Below are 14,311 nucleotides of genomic sequence, written 5' to 3' on the forward strand. Positions count from 1 at the left end.
TTTCATACATAGAAGTTGCAAAGCAATATGTATCCTACCTTGAAAATTGTCGGTATCTTCACATGAATAAGGAAGCTCACGTTGGCAGTACAAGAAGTCTGGGGATGTTTATGTATGTTCTTGTTAAAACTGCTGTCTTTAATTCCTGTCTGAGCTCCAAGTAAAGCCTTTCTGTTCAATATGATTTCATTTCATGACAGGGCAAGGAGGGCTACACTCTGAGAGAAAATAATAAATTTTAATAACCTCCAAATGGAAAAAAAATATATTGAGACAGAAAGAAAAATAGAAAGAAAAAAAAAAAAAGAAGGGCCAACAGCTGACATCAAATAAAAAGACAGAAAGAAGTAAGAAGAAATTGACAGCCAGAGATAGGTGAGAAAAAAATACTAACAGGCCTATCAGGTCTTCAGAGACGGGTCCTCTCTCTTTCTTTCCCCTCTCCACACCTAGCAACAGGACCACTTGGAGACAGCACTCCCTTGCTACTGGTGCATCCCTCTGGCGTGGAAGCAGCAGCACTTGCACCAAACTGGGGTGAGAGAGAGGCACAGAGGAGATATTTGAAAAGGTGCTTGCCGTGGCAAGCAGCTGAGGTTTGTCTGTGGGTCGGTGAGAGCCTGTGCCCAGGAAATGAAAGTCTGGGTAATCCATGGGTCAGTGCTGTCAGCTGAGGAAGCAGCTTTTGTAGATCCAGGCCTTACCTCTCACCACTGCATCAAGCAGAGCTCAGCCCTAGGGAGGTCTCTTAGGATTGTTGTTCCTTTCTCTGTCCTCCTCTGTCCTAGTTTCTCTAGCTTTTTCTTTTTCTTTCCTATATATGTCCTAGAGCACGAGTCTGATTTTACCACCACATTTCTGGAGCAGTAGGAATGTTGTAGGATGCTGGGTAAACAACAATCTTCTGAGAAATCCTTATGTGTGTGGAATGTGGAGGATGGGCTAATTGTCTTTTTTGTATGTGTGTGTTAATCACATACTCTTCTAAGGTTTAAGCTTAGATGACTATGAATAAAGCCTGAAGGCTGCTTTTAAAGATCTGAAAATCCATGTTCTAGCTAAACCTGGGTAACCTGTTGAAGTCCAAGGAAATCATATACTGAACAAAAAAAACCAATAAAAATTTTCAGACAGAGAGAACTGAGGCCCAAATATTGTTAGATTATAATACCTGAAAAGAAAAATGTTTCCAGCCAATTCAAATTTGGTTCTGAGACTGAATGAAGCGAGGCAAGATAAAAATGACCAATAAAGTATTTTCAGTATAACTGCTCTGGGAAATTATTCCAGGTATGTCTGTAGATTCATTTTGTAGGTTTATCTGTATAAATGGTTTATGGGAATAAATGTCACATTCACTGGTAAAATGAGAGCAACATGAAGTTTCTATTGTGAATGATACAAGCTTATCAGAGATAAAAGGACTGATGAATTATAGCTATAGTTTCCATATTTACTACTGTAAGTTCTAATTTTTTTATCCTATGAACAAGTAAACTGGGAAGGAAGAGATGAATTGATTTCTGATAAAACAAGAGCTGATAAAAGCCCTGGTGCAGAATAGAGAATATCTAAGTTGTTTATAGCATGCAATTAGTTTTTCTGCCTAATGTCCTGACCTTTGCTGCTGCTAGCTCAAGACTAGCCTCTCATAAGAAGTGACACTGCCAAGCAGAGCACATACTTTTTCCAGGCAAAGGGAATACAGGACAAAACAAGATGAAAATAGGTTTTACTCTGAGCTATAGGTCCTCTGTCAAGGTACAGAAGCATAATGTGCTTGCTAGTCTTTCCTTTAAGGCACAGGAGATTTAAGAGAACACTCTGGGAGTAGCCCTTGAACTTCATCTAAACTTGTCCATTTGCTGCAGTGGAAATCAAACAACATACAATGTGCAAAGAAAATTATATACTTAACCATGAGGTAGTCATTGATTCAGAGAGTGTTTGTTGGAATTTTCCTCTGGAAGACCTCTAGTTCAGACTCTCTCCTGAAGCAAATTTATCACCAGCTGTAGATCAGGTAAGGCATTTCTTTCCCTAGTCAAGTTGCACAGTCTCTCACCACTCCTGTGCTTCACTTACCGTCTTTTCTAAGAACTTTTCCCAAACATTTAATCTGAATGTCCCATCTGCAGTAAGGGTTCATTGCTCCTTCTGAGGTTAGTTTCTTCTAAAGGGAAGAGTTTGGCTCAAGAAATCAAAAATTCTCTTCCAGCAGCTGTAGACTGCTGTTAGATGACCTGTGTGTTAAGCTGAACAAGCCAATCTTTCTCAACTTCTCTTTGAAGGTCATGTGCTCTAGGATCCTACCTATCTTGATAGCTCCTGGTTGATACTGTTTCACTTACCTCTCTTGATCTGGAACACAAAACCACCTACATTATTTTAGGTGCAGCCTCACAAGGGTCTGGAAAGTGTGTATAGTCCTGCCCCTGACCTGCACTTCCCCTTATTTGTGAGGTGTCTGCAATGCCAGGTTGTTTTCTGATTGATATTCACTGCTGCTTCCTGGCATTGACACCAGGGTTGCTACTCAGTCCCAGCCTACATTTGTCCATGAACTGGTCTTTTATGTGAAGAATTTACACTTCTTGAAGTGTTCACCAATTTCATGGGGTCTGTTAAGAATGAGGTTAAACTTTCTGGCTTAATAATCTCTTTGCCTTGTTTGCAATCATTTACAAATCACTTTCTTAGCATCCAAGTTACTGATTAAATTATTGAAGCATATGGGACTCACCTCCACTTCTTTCTAGTTGCCATTTAGATACCAAGCTACTTTTTATTAGGTTGTTAATTAGGTTATTCAACAGTAGGCCCATGTTTTCTCCTACAGACATACTTACAAATGTTACATTAAGCTCTAAGTCTAGGCCTAGATTTAGTTTCATCTGACCTTTGGCCTTTTCTTTAAATACTTAAGAAAAAAATCTTGAATTTTATCCAATAATTATAGGTGGCAGAAGGCATATATGTTTTTTTCTAAACTGTTTTCACTGTTATTTCTCTAGGGTTCATCAGTCTGGATCCAAAGACCACCACAAGATTTCATCCCAGTGCTGTCCCATCATGAGGCTTTACACATGATACAATCCTCCCTACTTGTCTCCCCAGAGAAGCCTGTGCTCATGGTGCACACACAGTGCTGCTCAGTCCCTGTGACTGTGCTCACAGAGCAGCCCTGAAGCCAGACATGACCTTACAATCTCTCCTGACTCGACTTGACTGTTGCTACAAACACCAATGTAGAAACCCCACAGGCAGGTCTCAGAATGCTCATTTGCCTCCGAGCACAGGCTTGATTCGCTGGTCAGCAGATTCTGTCACAGAACACTGGCTGTGAGAAAACTAATCAAGATCAAAGATCAGAAACCTAGGCGCGAAATGTAGTAAAGAGAAACAATCGGTTTTAGCAGACAATGTTGATCTTTCAGAAATAGTCATTTGCTCTGTGTAATGACCAGTCTTGATCCCACAGAGAAGGCAAATTTTATTATGTAGACACCACTAGTAGTACAGGTGGCTGAGCCATGGGACACTTTTTCTAACCCACTTTCTCCTCCTTCTCAAATCTCTTTTTACCAAAACTTCAGAGCAGACCGCCTATCACTTGGACAACCACAGATTTATCATCAAGTCACAAAGTACTTTGTTTCTTGGTGTCTTTCTGTGACCCCACAGAATTCTGACAATGAATTCTGCAAATGGAATATACTGAGTGCAAAACAATTGCTTTACCTTTTGCTCTGTGTCCCCATATTCAGTATATTCAGCTTCCTCATTGTATTTCCAAAGGCTGTTTTTCTTTGGTACGTTTGGATGGGCTTTATCTGATTGTGTGTGTTTGTGATTTGCTGTGCCTGAACTACAGAACACGGTCTATGGGGTTCACTGTAGCTACATCTCCATCACTCCTATTTTCATACTTGCTTGCAAAAGCCATTGATCTCCTAAAAGTATCAAAATCCCTCTTTTCTTTCCTTAACACTTTTCACTACCTGTCCTGCTGACAGTGGTTCATCCCAACACCCCACTGTAAAAACAGGATTTTTCATAATAGCTTCTCAGTGTTGCCCTTCAGTTTATTCACATCTTCTTGGATGGGTGAGGTTTTCTCCAGCCTACACTGTCTCAGACAGACTCTCTAACAATTGTTTCATAATTATTAGCTTATTCATTTAAGCCAAATACACCAAACACATTGTAGAAACAAACTCTACGAGAATTCATTCTTCTCAGACAAGTTGTTCAGAGTATCTGATTTTTAGCCACATAGTCTCTAAGTGTCACTGCTTTCAGAGCCTGGTGGTTTTCATGAAAGTTTTCCTCGTCAAACTGTTGTTGGCATGTATTCCAGGATGAGCACCCATTGCAAGATTGGTGAAGGCTTAGTAGAGACATGTATGTTTGTGCAAGCAAATAAATCCTTGAAGTAGTTTCTTTAAGAACTGTTGCCATCACTGATGTAACTTGCAGACTGATTTAGCTGCTATTGACATGCTATTGATATTCCTCTCTGAACTGCATAAAGCTGTAAACACAGAAGCTTCCTCACCTTATTTTCATCACCATTACTTAGATAAATTATTTATTTTTATTGGGAGCCCTGAACAAACCTCATCTCCCTCTGGCACCAATTCTTCTGCATTAGGCTGAGAAGAAAGCTTCAGCTTCTGTCACTTTCTGTGGTAGAGCACAGTGCACCAACACGGGAGAAGTGCCTTACAAACTTACGCTCTGCTGTAAGTAATTTCCTCTATCATCTGATTTTGTTCCCTTGCACAGACAAGACACTGTCCTAGATGGTCTGGTCTGGTCCAATAGGGTTAATTTCATCTTATATTATTTCCATCATAACTCAAAGTAGAGCCTGAAAGAGTAATGCAAGAGTCCTGTCTACTACACACACTGTCTTACTGCAGGCTGCTCCTTGCAACCAACTGGGTTGTGCTCTGTTTCCTAGGTAATCAGGTTGCTCTCTGTAGAATTAGGACTTTATGAGGGAAAAAAAAGTGTGAATGAGAAGCCAAATTTACTCCTGTCTGCGTTAAATATGACAAAGGCCACAGCAGGAGAAAAGCTGCAGAGCAGAAGAGGGGATCTGCAGTGACTGAAAATGGCAAACATTGTTCTTCTATCCACAGATATGGGTGGAACAGGAGAAGAGACTAAAAAGCAGCACCTTTTGGGTGCTGTCAACATAATCAGTAGCTGTAGTGACAACCCAGACAACCTAGACTTCTCTGGACTGTTAGCAAAATCCACAAATTTTCTCCATTCTCCATTACAGTTGCCCTGTAAGAGAAGGCTTGTTAGGCTTGAAACATGCATTCTTGTATTTTCCTGCACTTGTGTTTAAATAGTCATCATCCTTTCTTGTTTTGTGCTAGTAATGCTTTGGGATGAACTGATCAGAGGGCTATATTTGAAGTATAGTGTATTGTATTCAGATAAATTATTTTCCTTAATATTCAGATATATTGTGTTGAGAAAACAGTACAACTTATAAAACATAAAATTGCAAGCCCAATAGTTTCTTCCCTCACTAACTTGAGAGGTGTCTGTCAATGCTCAGATTTTCTTATTTACTCTAACACTGATTTATTACTTTATGAAATGTTTATGTTCGGACAATCCTTCTTGGTATGTCTCTCTGAGGCATATTGCAAAATCTGGTTAGCTTTTGCACTGTGCTCAGGACTGTCCTTTTATAGCAGAAATACCAAGCAGCTTTTGTGCAATGGAGTAGATCATGTTTTATGATTGTTTAAGGTAACATGGAGTGAAAGTGGCCTAACTATAAAAACATTTAGTTTATCTGCTACTAGGTAGTCTCTCTTACCTTATGTTGCATTGTCAGCAGTGTTACTGTTTTCTGCACTGAACTGATTGTGCCTGCCAATTCTAGCAAATGTTTAAATCACTTACATAAAACCTGCTACATTTTTTGTATACTAACACCCCTCCATACAACTACAAAATCTTATTAATCCTTACTGCATTTTCTTCTACAGTATCTATGAAATGCTGACTGGATTTAAAAAAATATTGGCTCAACAACACAATGAATCCTCTGAACTGAGCAGGAACAGCTACTCTGCAGGTAGAGATGTGAAAAGCTGAACATGCCTGTAACAGGTGACCTGGAAAGCCTGCAAGGTTGTCAGTGGTCTCCATGCACTTGCTTTTGTCTTGTCTACCTGGAGCAAGACCTCTGTATCTGCAAAAAAACAGCTGATGTTCTTGGATTTGATTTGAGCTGGTGACTATTGGCCATGAGCTTTTCCCTCTCTATTCTAGTGGAAGCTACAAATCAAAACTCTCCTGAGGTCAGTTTCAGAAAAGAAACAACATATACCTTCCCAAACTTGGATGTTCCTGACAATTCACAAAATCACTTTATTCTTTCACTGCTTGACTGAAGAATATTAGTTGTTTTCTGTGGATGCAATGTTCTCTACCTCTGTATTCCTCTGTAGATACATAAAGGGATCCCAGTTCTAGTTGCCTCCATCTTTAAACACAAAATCCTCAGGAAAGAAAGTACTTTCTTTTCCCTCCCCACTTCTAATTTTTTAACAAAGAAGTAGTGAGCTGACAGCTGATGAACACACAGCTGGCAAACAACTGGCTCAGTGTACTGAGGCTCTTGACAAAGTAGTAGCGTGGGTTTAGAATGTGCAGTGGTATATCTATTCACTGTGACTAGGAAGAAATGAGTAAAAGCAACAGAAAGACTCATTTTTCTGCCTGGTAGGCTGCTATCTTTTTTTGCTGCTGTCAGTTATTGACTTGATCACATTGACTGTGATGCTTCAAATACTGTAATCCATCAGACAGATGCTGACTAGCTACTTGTTCATAGTTTATTTATGAGCAGGAAAAGATTTCCAAAGGTGTTCAGATAATTTAGAGTACAGTAATCAATTCATATATTTTTTTAGGTTACAAAATAATAAGCCTAAGCCAAATTATATTTTGTTGTACAAGGTAGTATAAAAATGAACCCTCAAGGGGCAAACAAACTGTTGTTACTGAAAGAATTACCCATTCAGGATGGACTCAGCTGCCAAACACCTCATTAACTATTTAGCAGTTCCTTAGAAGGAAAAATCTACTATACAGTGAATTCCTATCAATATTTAATATAGCAGTGCCTGGAGCACTGGACTGAATTCCTCACTTGTGCAGATGGCATAAGCAAAGTGTATACTGCCACATCTCTTAATGGGGGAAATCTCAGATAAATCCCAAGGCTTCTTTCCTTTGTTCTGGTTTACTTTATAACCTTAGAATTGTTAATGACCTGTTGCTGAGCATTTTTGCAGAGTCCATGCCAGTATTTTCCTTTCCTATACACAACAAGAGTACTTTTTGATCACGAAGCAGTTTCATCTGAAAGCCAAAGCTACACCACATTGACTTAATGCTACCATCTTCTGGTTTGGAAAGTACCTTTGCTAGCCCAACTAGTTGTTGTAAATTAGTTTAATTTTTTTTTAATGAGATAAAACTGTCTGAGTTATTTTTGTCTTGACCTAATTTTGGTACCTGATCAGACACTATAAAAATAATTGACCTGTCTTCATTATTTTCTTTCAGTTCGAAAATAATCCATCATAGTCAGAAAACTCCACCAAAACCTTGCTAGGTCTTTTGCTATTTCTTTACCGTCTGCTTCCCTGTCCTGTTCCTAATTATAGATATTCTGCCATCACAGTTAAATTTACAGCTGCCAGATTACAGCTAAATTGACTTTCATCACTCTTTTAGCCAAGCCTCTGTTCTCAAGCTCTTCCATTCTTCACTGTCCAGGCCTAGTTCCCGACCTAGTGTGACACTGCTGCAGGGACAAAGGAACTTATTAGTGCTTCACACTTGGAGTGTCATATCTGTCTGAGCTGTCCTGAAACAGAAGTGTAGGGATTTGTTTTCCAGTGTTCTGTGGCTGAGCATTGTCATGTCATTTGTGAAGTGGGAACTTCACAATGTGAGATGCTGCCAGCTGAAGAACACTAAATGATCTTGGTCTCTGCACCAACAGAAATCCTGAAGAAAAATAGTGTTGCTTGTTTTTAACCCCAAAGTGCAGAGACTGCCATGGATTAGACACAGGTGGAGAAGACCCAGTAAAATTACCAGTAGAAAACCAGTCCATTTCTAAAGGACTGAAAAATAATGCAGATTAATTTATAAATAAAACTACAGATAAAACTATTTTTAATGTTATCAAAACTGTGAATTGTTATCTTATTTAGTCCATTGCCCAGTTGCCTACAACCTAGTGACTGTGCTTTCAAATCTCTGCACAAATACTGTTCTCTGAGATGAAGATAGCCAAAACATTTTTCTTCCCAACAGACTTGTACGCAGTAGCCTACTCATTTCCACTTGGGCATGAAGCAATCTCCATTACCTAGCTGCCACAGCAGGCAATGAGGCTACAGACCCACAGAAAAGTAAAAAAAAAAATTGATTTGCTTGTTCTCAAGGCTATTTGTCATACACAATAATCTGCTAAAGCCTTAGCTTTTTCTCTGGCTGTTCATATAACTCCACAATAAACACACATTGTCTCCTTGTTTCATTTTAGAGCCATTTGGGAACACTGTGGCAACATGCCATGAAGATTTGGCTTATTCCACTTCATTCCACTTGCTCAACTGTTCTACTTGATTTTTTAGTCTCCTGAAGATTTATTAGAAAATTTTATCTTTTGTACACCCAGCCCTTCTGCCAGATGTACTTGGAAGCTCTTAAGACTCAAAGTAATCTGTCAGAGGAGTTGCCAACAACCTTTTTACAACACTGCTGACCTGTTAATCTAGAACTGTCACTCACAATGTAGAACTCATTGTATTTCTGGTAGGAGATTCCCCAGGAGCACATGGTTTGACAAAAATGGCTAAAATTAATAAAACACATGCAAAACTTTTAGGCTGTCATAAAAATAATAGTGTCTTACAGCATTTAGCAGAAGAATTCCTGTAATATATTTTCTGATGATGAATCTGTCTTAGAAAGCCAGTAATGTCTACTTTGCTTTTTACAAATATTTTTCCTGGGGACTATAGATTGCATATCCAACAGAAATGACATAAATTCTATGTCCAAGAATACAGACTTTAAACATTTATTCAGTTAAACGTAGGCCACATAAATACATATATTGGCATACCTTATGGTAACAAGTTTATAACCTTGCTGTGGTAGCAACTGCTCCAAGTTGTGTTTCTGTACCTCTGGTTCACTTGGGCACCGTGTGTATGTCATCTACTCAGGTCTCCAAATCAAATGTAATAACCATATTCTGTCAGAGCTTAGTGGAATAATTCATTTAGCCTATTTATGCATCTGTAAAGCTATTAGAATAATTCAGAGTCAAACATACGTCCCAGAGGAATACTGTGGTCTTAGATCAGTATTTACTTTGAGATCTTTGCTTGAAAGGAATTAAAATAAATCTTAGCCATGTTTTAAGAATATCAGTCTTGGTTTGTTCATCTCTTCTGTCTAAAGTAATCTAAGAAAATGGCCATAATCCATTTAAGGAATGTATTTATTTCAAAAGATTTTTGGGTTAAAACACTTCTCAAGTTTGACTGATACTAGTAAGTGACCCTGGCAATGTTGCTATTACATTAACAATGTAAGGACAACTGCGCCAGGTTGGACAAAAGGTTTGACATGTCCAGTGTCCTGTCATGATAGTGTTGTCAGAGACACTTTGGAAAAAACTGTTGTCAGGAAAGGATAAGCATAAAAAGCATCCTGGATGGCAGATTCACTCTGACTTTACTGCTAGAAGTACTTAGTCTAATGTATAGATCTCAACTGAATTTTTATTACGCTATCTGCTTCTTCAGAATGGTGTGATATGTGTATAACAGCCAGTGCCATCCCTGCTGCTTTCCTTCCTGATGACCTCACTGGTGCATTAGCTAAAGTGCATCTAACTTAACATAATTGTTTTCCTCTGTCTGTAGAAATAACTTCAAAATCACTAAGGGTCAGGTCACACCAAGAGTAACTGATCAATGAACCTCCACAATGGAGGAAGACCCAGAGGAAATGGACAAAGATGTGTTCCTGAGGCTCAGGGAAGCGCACAAGGGGTGACCACAGCTGTTGTACAGAATGCAGGATTACCCCAACACAAAGGGGGCATGAGGCTGGCTTTTGTTTTAGTCACTGGGTCTGAAAGTTAAGTGGATCAATGAGTTGTGTGAATGTCCTTCCATAAGTTAATCAAAAAGGTGTGTGTGTGTCATACTAAAACTGCTAGAGCACCGTGGGAGAAGTGTACAAGTGACTCCGCCCAACACAGGGATATAAAAACTGAGGAACCAACAAAACAAACTTCAAAGAGGGTTTGACCTGGCTTCAACCAACTGCCCCAGTGATGGTAAGCATAGAGACACATGGAATGGGAATCAGATTTTATTGTTATTCAACTGCGTACTGCAATTGCTTTATTATCCTTGTGTTGCATTTTCTGCACGATACTGCTATATTCCTCTGCTAAATATCATGCCAAATATCTTAAGAGAAATAAATTTAGTATTAAAACATGAAAACTTCCCACATGTGAAATTTCTGAATGAACCTGGTCCAAGAGTACTCTACACTAACATCCACCTAGTACGACAAGGACAAAACTAGTTTTGATCATTATCTTTTGAAATGTCTTCAAGTTCATTTCAAACACCTGCATTGCAAGATTATAAATCCCATGAAAAGAGAGCAGTTGTTTATGGATACAGCAAGTAAGGATGGCATAAGATTAAAGTGTGACCAAATGTAGTTTAAATGTCAGAATAAACATCTTCATGTTTAGATCTGCAACATTATGGCATAGCTTCTGAAGATAAAGTGAAGATTCATCCCTTGGCAAAAGCTTTGCTGGCAAAATCACCAGGGCTGACACCACCAAAAGTCTGTCCATCTCTGATTTCTGCATCATGTAATTTATAAGTGCTGTATATGCTTATGATATTGCTTCTTTCTAATTTTTGAATTTCTTGTCCCTGATGTCTTTATCAATGTCTTAAAAATAGGACAAAGTTTATTTCATTAAATCAGAAATGAACATATTTTTAGGTGGGAAAAATAAAACAGGCTATAGTGTTCTAGCTAAAAAAACACTAATAAAATGCAGTTTACCCATTGTTGAATTGAGAATAAAAACCGAGATCTCAGAGGAAGAAAGCAAGCAGACAGTGTTTTTAAATATTGTCCTAGACATTTTGAAAGAGAAAATGAGACTGACAGGAGACCTCATTGCAGTCTACAACATTCCTGTTAGGGGAAGAGAAGAGGCAGACCCTGATCTCTTTTCTGCAGTGCCCAGTGACAGAACCCAAGTGCATGGCCTGAAGTCGTGTCAGGGATGATTTGGGCTGGGTATCAAGAAAAGTTTCTTTACCTAGAAGGCATCTGGGCACTGGAACAGGCAGTGGTCACAGCACCAAGCCCGACAGAGTGCAAGAAGTGTTTGGACAATGCACAGGCACAGGGTGTGATTGGGCTGTCCTGTGCAGGACCAAGAGTTGGACTCCATGATCCTGACAGGTCCCTTTCAACTCAGCATGTTCTATGAATCTGTGCAAGAAAGAAAGAAAACAAAAAAAATATGGGGACTCAAAAAAAAGTTCCTGTGAAAGAAATTCTTGAAAGATGTTGTTACTGCCTGTGGGTCACAGGAATTCTAAAGCATGTGAAACTGACAACATATGACACAAAGAAAGGCTACTGACTCTCAACTAGACTCACCAAAACTTTATACGTACCCCTGTGACAGGGGAACACATAAATTTTTGCATGTAATTCCTGTGAACACAGAGTCTGTTATTCCTATATATGATGCTTGAGTGGATTAAAATGTAGCAAAGTGTTCATTCATGGTACTTTTATTTAATGTACAAGCAAGGGAATAGAGAAAACACTGGTCATTTGGCATACCAGTAGTTTAAATACTTTGTCAAAAGCCACTGCTTTTCACTTTAGGCTGAATAATCAAGTGCTTTATTTATTTGATTCACATCTATTCATAACTATAGCTAAAAATGCTCAGAAGTGTAGATAGAGAAATACTTATCTGTGAGAAGCAAGAGCGTCTTGAGGCTTGCTGAGTCCATTTGCATCCAGTTTTACTATCAACAGCAGGAAAGTGCTGAAAATTATGAAATTGTTCTGTGAAGAACTATAGAAATTAATGGAACACTGAAATTAATGGAGCAGGTTACTACTGAGTTCTCAGAGTCACTCATTTGCCAGTTTATCAAAGATTTTTCAGTCAGAGGGAAACGTAAGTATCAAGTTAAAGAGAAGACACAGTATAACAGACATAGCAGACAAAGGCTAGAATAATTAAAAGGATAAAAGCCATAGCTTGGCAAATTTGATCCAGTTGTGTTTTGATCCAGATACTAGTTTTACAGTATCACCAGGTTACAGCTGTCCAGGGACATCAGATTGTCCATCTCTCAAATTTTCTTTAAATTCAAGACAGGACATTTTTTTGAGGAGAGAAATGCTTCAGCAAACACAGAGTCAAATGAAGTGAATTTACAGGGACTATAACATTTAAGATTAGATGAACTACAATAACAATAATTCTAGCTTTTAAAATTCTGAGCCAAAATATTTTTTTTTTAATTTATACTTTCATCCAAGGGATTTTAAGTGCTTAAAACACACTGATTAATTAATCCCCTCAGCACTTGTGAAAAGGAGGTAATTATTACTAGATCTCTTTTTCAGATACGTAAGCTGTGAATCTGTAAAGTTAAGTGATTTGCCAAAGGTTGTGGAACAAGCAAAAATATCAGACATGGACTGCTGGAAAACCTAGGTTTTGAGAACTCATGACTATGACAACTGTATTATACTTTGGATAGAACAGCTGATCTTTTAACCTGATAGAAAAGTTGATCTTTTAACTTCTTAGCAGTCAGGTAGTGTTAGAACTAAGTGTTTGCAATGGAAAGAAGATCTGAACAGAGGAGGTGAAGGACTGGAGTGCTAATCACTGAAGCTGGGAGGTTAGTGAAAAAATACCAGCAAAAGGATACAGGTTATTTAACAAAACCAAAACCAACGTTTTGATATATTAATGATATTAATAAAGTTGGGGGTGCAGTGCTTTGTCTAAAATTATAGTAGAAGATACTTCTAAAGATGTTAAAATATGTTGTTTATTGAAAATACTTGCCACAGACAGCATGCTCTGAGTTTCCACTCCCTATCTGATTAAATACAGCTTGGTGCTGCCTGGTATCAGCAGGCTGGGTGTCCATAAATCCTGGCCTGGATTGTATTACATTAAACTTGGCAAAGCCCTGATTTCACTGTAAGGCAGTAAAATTCTTCCAGACTTCAGTCTTAATCCCAGTGCAGTTCCTAATGAAGAGTACTGCTGGAAAAGACATCAGCTCTAGTTTTTCTTAATGGGGTAGCTCCTACAGAAGCTGTGTTGCTATTAGGCAAGTCTTATTGACTATTCAAGAACAGCTGAGGAAAGCATAGAAAAAGGAACCATAGCTTTCAGAACTGCAATATCATGGAGTTGTATTTGTGGGCAACTACCCGAGCTAGTGGTGATCTTCAACCCACAGCCAACCATAACTCAGAGACCTACAGAAAAGTCTCATGTACAGATGTGAAGCAGATGCTTCTAGAGAATTACTGAACTCAAATGCCTCAGGCCTCCCAGTAAAAAGGAACACAAAATCCTTCTCTACCTCTCTTTGTAAAACACACTGAGACACTGAGCATCTAAATGTGGTCTCAGATTTTTCCCGTGTTTACAACCAACTGTATTTTCTACATATTCATCTGCAGACTCCTGGACTGAGCAAGATATGTCTTGATACCTGCAGAATGCAACAAATCAAAGAATTTTCTTGCATACTTCGGAGGGAAATTTGCAAGTTTCTGAAATACTTATTTTTTTTTTTTTTCTGTTAGATTCAAATAAAAGAAAATTATGCTAGGAGATCTGGCACAGTATTCTGAGATTTAATGCCACTGTGTTGCATATTGGAGATATTCTGTTTGGTGGTGTTAAATTTCTTACTCACTGGGAGTGAAATCCAGATCTCACTGAAATCCATGATGAATTTTGCCTCTATCTTCCTAAGCATACGAAATAAAAAACTTGAAATATAAAAAGTCTAGGCCCATACACATGACTGAGAAGCTATTGGCAAGCAAGGCCAAATACTTTCAAACAATTGTTATGCACATGCAGTACAAACAATAGTATATTGTGTATGTGGAAACTTTGTGCAAGTCTGAGACCTTTACT

This window comes from Cyanistes caeruleus, chromosome Z (genome assembly GCF_971803275.1).
Source record: "Cyanistes caeruleus chromosome Z, bCyaCae1.hap1.1, whole genome shotgun sequence".
Lineage (NCBI taxonomy): Eukaryota > Metazoa > Chordata > Aves > Passeriformes > Paridae > Cyanistes > Cyanistes caeruleus.